The 8,335-nt window shown below is 37.1% G+C and overlaps 1 pseudogene; it reads right to left on the reverse strand.

The window, feature by feature from the left end:
• Positions 1–7,330: 7,330 nt before the first annotated feature.
• On the reverse strand, positions 7,331–7,894 carry LOC148023129 (uncharacterized; annotated as a pseudogene).
• Between the last annotated feature and the right edge of the window lie 441 nt (positions 7,895–8,335).

Raw genomic sequence — 8,335 nt, forward strand, 5'->3', positions numbered from 1 at the left:
TAAAGAACATGCAGTGGCTGAGTATTTAAGCCGATTGGAGAATGATGAGATTGAAGTAGGAGTTTCGGATCTTAATGTTGAACTCTTTGAGTTTAGGTTCTTGATCTTGATTCATATTATGATCAATTGTTGCATTTCCTGAAGGGATTATGCCACCACACCTTACAACTAACCAAAGATGGAAGTTGGCATTGAAGAGCAGATCATTTTAGATTATTATGAATACTTTGTATAGAAGTGGAGCAGATAATGTCTTGAGAAGGTGTGTTCCTGAATATAAGCAACCAGCAGTTCTTCATGAAGCTCATTTCCGATTGTCAGGTGGTCGTTTTTTGTGAGATTATAGGTAGGAAAATACTATAGCCAAGTTTGTGGTGGCCTACTGTGTTGAAAGATGCACATCAGTATGATAAGGAGTTTTTGCAATGCTTGAAAGAATATCAACCTCTTGATAGGGATAGGATATGCAGGATCATGTGGTGTTTCCACTTGAGCCATTTTAGAAGTGGGGGATTGATTTTGTTGGGCCAATCAAACTAGTATCTAAAAGGATAGGTAACATATATATATTGGTTTGTACAGTTTATTGTACCAAATGGGTAGAGGCTCAAGCATTGAAGAATAATAAAGCAGCTAGTCATGCCAAGTTCTTATATTCTAACATTATGGCTCGATTTGGATGTCCTATTGAGTTAATTAGTGATAGGGGTAAGCATTTCTTAAATCAAGTTATTCAGGAGCTGACTGTCAGGCATATGATTTTACATAAGAAGTCTATCCCAAATCATCCTCAGGCTAATGGACAAGCAGAGAGCTCTAATAAGATTTTACTTTGGATTTTAAAGAAGATTGTTGAGGATAATAGGGAAGATTGGGATGCTAAACTTAATTCAACATTGTGGGATTTTAGCATGACATATAAGGTTACAACAAGGCTTACACCCTTCAAACTGATGTATGGATTAGAGGTTGTGGTGCCTATGGAATTTGTGGTACCAAGCTTGAGAGTTTTTGTTACACATAAGTTAGATCCTAAGAAGTCAGTGTAGCATAGATTCGAACAACTCCTGAAGTTAGAGGAGGACATGGTGGTAGTTTCTTACATTTTAGGAGTTACACAACAACGGAGACATGCTTGGGTAAATAGGCATAGTAAAAATAAAAAAATTTGGGAAGGAGATTGGGTTGTTTTTTATAATTATTGACTTGAAAATTTTCCTGGAAAATTAAAGCTTCAATATGAAATCCCATTTGTAATCTTCAAGGATCTTGGTCAAGGAACATTTTTATTTTTGGATTTACATGGGAAGTTGTTGAAGCTTGCAGTTAATGGGTTTAAGTTGAAAAGGATTGTGCAATCTTATTACTCCGATATTAATTTAGTTGTATATTATTGGTATAAAACTTATCATTTACAAGTAGGGATGACAAGGAGTGGTTTTGTGTTTCTCATGGTGATGGGACAAGTGGCACAAAAAGTCCTCAACACAAAGAAGACTTCTACTTGTGGGTTCAAATGGAGAAGACAACTGCTTCATTTGTTTCTTCTTATTTTCCACCATGGTGTTCTGTTAATATTCCGGTTGTCCACACCATGACTCATACACACCGCAACTCAACCTGATGGCTGTCTATACAGAAGCGTGCTAGAGCGGATGATGATAATGATGAGGATTTTGACCCAACTGAAGAGGAGCAGTCCGAGTAGCAGCATTACATTAATGCTGCACTGAGAGTCCCACCTCAGGTAAACATCCCTAGTGCTGTGTGCAAACACCATTTGTTGATTCGACATTGGTGCTTGATGTTGAGCATGCTGCCAATAAAGCATGGTTCGAGAAGATTCGTCTGTCTTGGGTGAAGTGGGCAGCCAATGTGCATGCCTCGATTCAGCTTGACATTTTGAGGCAATAATAAGGCAGAATAGTAGGAAACATTGAGCTTACTACATTAGTAGTGAGCTATATATTTGCATTCCCAATGAATGTGAATCCCACATTGCGGCAATGTTCGGAAGATCAAATCTTTCAGGCTTTTGGGGATTACAAGTCCACGTAATGTCTATGTTTTGAAGAGAATTGATGTAGCCAGGAAGATGCACCTCAGATGATTCATGGAACGCTTCCTCATGATGTTTATTAAAATCGATTGCATTGCTCAAGAGACATATGGTCTTATATATTATGCTGAAAATATGGGTATACGTAATTGGGCTAGTGTAATGCATGATAGGCTCATGACTGAGATTAAAGTGTTGAAAACAAAGAAGGTTTCACAAGTCTCGTATGAGATGTTTTTTAGCTACTCTATATGAGTATGCTAGGTTGTAGTTTCTTAATTTGACTATGGATAGCTTGCTTAAATGGACCCTTGATTCTATGTCAGCCGATGCAAGTGATGCAAATACTATGACTGAGGATAATAGCCATGGTAAAGATAGTGAGGATATCAATGCTCTTCTTGGGGGTGATAAAGCAAAGTATGCAATCTATAAGGATTTGATTCAAGTAGGGTATCAAGAGTCCTATGCTAGGTAGGTCACTTTGGAATTTGTTAAAGAGCATGGGAAGTAGGTGGGTTTTGATCATGTAGTGGATGTGGAAAAGAAGAATAAAATTGATGCTTTGCGGTCTTTGGATCATGTAACTCCAATGAAGAAGAAGCAAAAGATTGGACGATTTTGGCTTCATGGTAGGCTCGGATATGGTAAATGTTGTTGTTTTAATGCAGCAAGAGTTACATTCTTTATGTAAAGTATATAGAAGACTCTTGACTAGCCAAAAGGATTTAGCCCAAGGCACTATTGCCATTCTTTAAGAGTAAAATTCTTCTGCCTCAAATATTCCAACCACTCCAATAAACCATATAAGGTAATCTCCAGCACAGGTACACAAAATTAATGCTCTCAATACAGGTGGACCTATACCAATGGTTTGTGTGCAACTGAAAAACATGCCCCAATTCTCACTCTATGTTGATGCTTTACTAGATACGGGATGATCCAGTTTGACCATTGCTCCATTCAAACTCTTCCCTAAGAGTTGTATCAAGGCTACTACTCCAACTATAGTGGGGCTATCTAATAACAAAAAAATTACACTCACCTGAAGACATTCATGCACGATGATCCCCTAGTATACAAAGAAAAAAGAGACAGGTATGCTATTTCTCTCCCCGTTCAACCTGATGCGATCTCGACCAAAGCAGTGCATTCAGAAATGAAAGATGAAGATTTGGAATTGTGCAAAGAAGAGATACAAACTCTTCTAGAGAAAGGACTGATTGAGCCAACAAACTCTCCATGGGCTTGTTAGGCATTTTATGTCAACAAGCACTCAGAGCAGAAGAGAGGTAAAAAGAGAATGGTTATTAATTATAAACCATTAAACAAGTATCTAATTAAGCATGGTCATCTAATCCCTCTCAAGGATTTGATTCTGAAAAGATTTAAGAAGGTAAATATTTCTAGTAAATTTGATTTGAAGTATGGTTTTTGGAAACTCCCCATTAAAGTCAAAGACCGTTACAAAACTGCCTTCTATGTGCCACAAGGACACTATTAGTGGACTATCCTCGCTTTTGGGATAAAAATAGCTCCCATTAACTTTCAGGAATGGAAAGATTTCATCTTTGGCAAGTTTCCTTTCTGCTTAACTTATATTGATGATATACTTGTGTTCTCAGAAACAGTTCAAGATCATTTGGATCATCTCACCCAGTTTGCAAAGGCCATTGAAGATGCGGGAATGGTTTTGTCTCCAACCACAACCAAGTCCATTATGTTTCAAACAAATGTGGAATTCTTGGGAATGGAAATTAGTCAAGGAATAATCAAATTGCAAAACCATGTTCTTATAAAAATCCTGGACATGCCAGATACTTTGACTTCTATTAAGCAACTGCAACAATTTTTAGGTTGCTTAAACTGGATCAATTTCTCCACACCAAATATTGCCAATTATTCAAAGGACCTCTATCCTTTACTCCGAAAAGATAATTTCCATTGGCACTCTATCCATACTTTGGCAATACAAAATATAAAATATATAATTAAGCATCTTTCCCCTTTATGTCTACTGCCAACTGGACTCCCACTAATTTTGTATATAGATGCCTCCGACTCAGGGTGGGGCACATCCTTATGTGAAGAAGAATCTTCAACATTACAGCCCTATAGATATGCTTCGAGTATATTCTCTAGCACACAACAAAACTATCCTTCCTATATATGGAGTAGCCTTGTACTGGTTACTCTCATACTCAAATTCTTGAATTACATTGAGTATGGTTGAAGAAGATGATGAACAAGATGCTTTCTCAATTAGCTTTCTGCAATGCTGACAGATGCCATGCACAATCTGTTCATGTGTGCAAGGATGAGTGTGGAACTTCAGAGTGTTTGCCTTCTAAGAAGGAGAAACTTTAAGTTGTGGTTGCAGTGTAGGCCAAGAAACCATTAAATTAGTAGTAGATGTTTCCTGAGGTTGTTGTTGAGGAAGAAACAATGTTTTTTCTTTTATGTTTTGAACTTTTATTACCTTTGGAGGTAATAACTCTTTCTTTCTTATGGAGGAGATATCTAATTGCCATTCATGCGGCAATTCTATTTTTGACCAGTTCACACAATCAGGTAAAAACCTTTGTGTGATTTCATCAGACTTCATGATGATAGTCTGACCTTTGTCCTGAGAAGAATTTAATCCTTCTACTACCCTAGGTATGGCTAGTGACATACAAGGAACACCATTCTATATTGTATGGCAAGATGGGTGGAGGATGCCTTCATCTGTAAACCCATAGTCCTAATGTGAAGCATTAATAATTCAGGATCCATGGCAATAACATAGTTAGGACAGAGCTCAAAGAAGATTGGTCTATTTGATAAGGGAGAAACTGTTGCACCTACTATCATATCAGGTAATTGTAAGTGATGGGTATCTAAAACTGCAACCATGCATGAAGCATTCAGACCATGACAAAACATGGGAATAATCCCTATAGCTATGTAGCCTAAGTGAATGTAAGAGTAATCCTTCTTGTGATGATGTTTTTGTATTTTAGGATAAACAAGTGATAGAAAATTCACTTGTTGATCCTCAGAGAGTGAGTCTCCTACCAAAGATAGGTGCATCCCACATTTATGGTGAGAATCAGATCTCCAAATTTAAAGCTTCAACTATGTATATCGACGATCAGGGAATACTCATAGTAGGAGACTCACTCTCTGAGGATCAACATGTGAATTTGCTATCACTTGATTATCCTAAAAGACAAAAACATCAGCACAAGAAGGATTACCCTTACATTCACTTAGGCTACATAGCTATAGGGATTATTCCCTTGTTTCGCGAATGCTTCATGCATGGCCTTGGGGGGGTCACTCATGAATATATGTATATATAATGTGAATTCAAAATAAGGGGTTTTTAAAACACCATTTTTATATATTTTTTACATACAGAAGGGTGTCATATAAAGGGGTTACTTATAGATTGAATAGAAAAGGGTTGTGTTTTATTCAAGAAAAATTCACAGATTAGGATATTTATAAATAGGTCATGAACGTGCATTACATAGAGAATATATATATAGTGAACCCCCCGAGATGCATGGCTGCAATTTTAGATAGCCGTCACTTACAATTACATGATATGATAGTAGGTGCAGCAATTTCTCCCTTATCAAATGGACCAATCTTATTTGAGTTCTGTCCAAACTATGTTATTGCCATGGATGACCCATACTTACTAGAGTTACTAATGCTCCACATTAGGACTATGGGTTTACAGATGAAGGCGTCCTCTGCCCATCTTGCCATACAATATAGAATGGTGTTCCGTTGTATGTCACAAGCCATACCTAGGGTAGTAGAAGGAGTAAATACTTCTTAGGACAAAGGTCAGATTATCATCATGAAGTCTGATGAAATCACACAAAGGTTTTTCCCTGATTGTGTGAACTAGTCAGAAATAAAATTGCCCCATGAATGGCAATTAGATATCTCCTCCATAAGAAAGAAAGAGTTATTACCTCCAAAGGTAATAAAAGTTCAAAATATAAAAGGAAAAACATCGTTTCTTCCTCAGCACAGCCTCAGGAAACATCTACTGTGCTCAGTCAATGGTTCATCGTCTTCCAGTGCAACCACAACTCAAAGTTTCTCATTCTCAGAAGGCGAATACTCTAAAGTTCCATACTCATCCTTGCACACATGAACAGATTGTGCATGGAGTCTACTAGCATTGTAGAAAATTAGTTGAGAAAGCATCTTCTTCATCATCTTCCTCAAGACAACACATCTTGGATAGTAGAAATCCAAGCTATGAATTGGACACATATTGCCTTGATAGGATTAATAGAAAAGATGGATTCATTACAGTAAGTAGCTGATCAACTTCTTATATTATGCCAACAACTACAAAAATCTACAGCAACAAGATCGGCCCCAATATTTTCTAATGCAACTAATTCACTTGTGCCTACATCAAACACTGCCATAGATTGGTCAAGTTTTTCAAACAAGAGACTACTGAAGAGATGGACGTCCCATTTCTCTTCCCCTTCATCAAGTACATTAAATATGCATCAAATTTCTTCTTCATCTAAAGGAAAAGAAAAGGAAATCATACATATAGGAGAGGGAACTTCAGGATCTTCACACATTTCAAGGATTCCTATCATTCCACATATGGACCTCTATTGTTATGAAGATATTGAACTTTTAGATGAAGACAAAGGTGATAATCTGCTACAAGAAATGCAAAACATATATTGTCCCATGCTAGCAGATGTACAAAATCAGTTTATTGTTCCTAGTTGATTCTAGAAGACACTCCAACCTGACCATATAGCTATAGAACTAGTTGAATATTTAGAATTCATGTTCTCGGATTGGTTAGAGAAAGACTACCAAGTTGGATCGCCCATTCTCCCTCCTCACCGTTCGGAGTGCTATTTATTGCTTGAAAACTACAATCACGTGCAGTGCGAATTTGGGAGCCCTTCTTTTTGCATGAGATCTCCAAAACTGGCTGAAAAGTAGCTTCCTTTTGCATGACACCCTATTTTAGAAGTTTTCTATACCTTTTTAGGATACTTATTTTTAAAATATCAAAAATATAAAAAACATACTAAAATTATCTAAAAAATCCGTAAGTTTGAACCATCCATCCTATGGACACTAACACTAATGAATAATATGACATTGACTCTCTAAATTAATAAGAAAGCTAAATGATGATGCACTCCAAGGTTTTTCACACTGTGTCCATGTAGTGACATGACGTCCACCCCCTCTGAACCTGTACATTCTCTAGTTTGTGCCACATGGTTAATCTTCATCTAGATCAATATATTCATCTTCCATCCATGCATCTTCATTGTCCTCTTGATTATCCAAGTCAACATAAATCTATTCTTTATCTTGCACATGTTCTTCAATTAGTTCACTTCCATTCCGTTGCTTAAATCTCTTGATCCTCTTTCCTGCAATTGTACCATCCAACTCACACAATGAATACATCATGTTATTGTGTACATGCTTCACAATATAAGGACCAAACAATCTCTTAGAAACGTTTCTAAGTGTACTATGTTGAGTGTCAAGACTACTGTCATAGACTAACATCCAATTTCCTTTCTCAATGGGTTTTGGACAAAGCATGTGTTTCTTGTCAAACCTATCTTTATTCTTTAACCTAGCATCTTTTAAAGACATGGTTGCAATCTTGATGTCTTCAAGCCTCCTTTCTAGCTATCAAATCCATAAAGTAAGAAGGTCCTCCTTGTTCATATTATTCTCCCAAGGTAGCACACTCCAAGTAGTAATAACATCCCCAATAGGCATAATAGGCTTTTTGCCATACATCAACTCAGGAGGCATATATCTAGTCATTGTACTATGTGTAGTGTGATCAGCCCATAAAGCGTACAAGTAGCTTGGGCCACTCTTGAATCTTATTGATGAAGCCTAAAGATGCTCAAAATCTAGCACCCTATGGCATCTACATTAACATTATCATATGTCAATGTACTGTTATAACGATTTTAAAAATCATGTAGTCATAAAGCAAGCCTGTAAGTGTTGAGGTCCCTAAAGAAACAATGGCTAAGGCCAAAGTAAAGAAAAATATTATTCAGTAATAAACTCTTGCACGAAGGGGTGCATGTGGGGGAAGATTGGGGTGTGCTTCTTCAATACATCCCTCTCTCTCTCTCATGCACTTTGAGAGCATTTGGTGTGTTTTAAAAAAAATCTCTCTCTCTCTCTGCGTTCTTTTTTTTGGGGTGGTTTCTATGGATGAGGGTGAGGAAGAAGAGGGAGATGAGATAGATT

Source organism: Lygodium microphyllum, chromosome 16 (assembly GCF_053477565.2).
Source record: "Lygodium microphyllum isolate KBCC chromosome 16, Lygodium_microphyllum_v1.1.10, whole genome shotgun sequence".
Taxonomy (NCBI): Eukaryota; Viridiplantae; Streptophyta; class Polypodiopsida; order Schizaeales; family Lygodiaceae; genus Lygodium; species Lygodium microphyllum.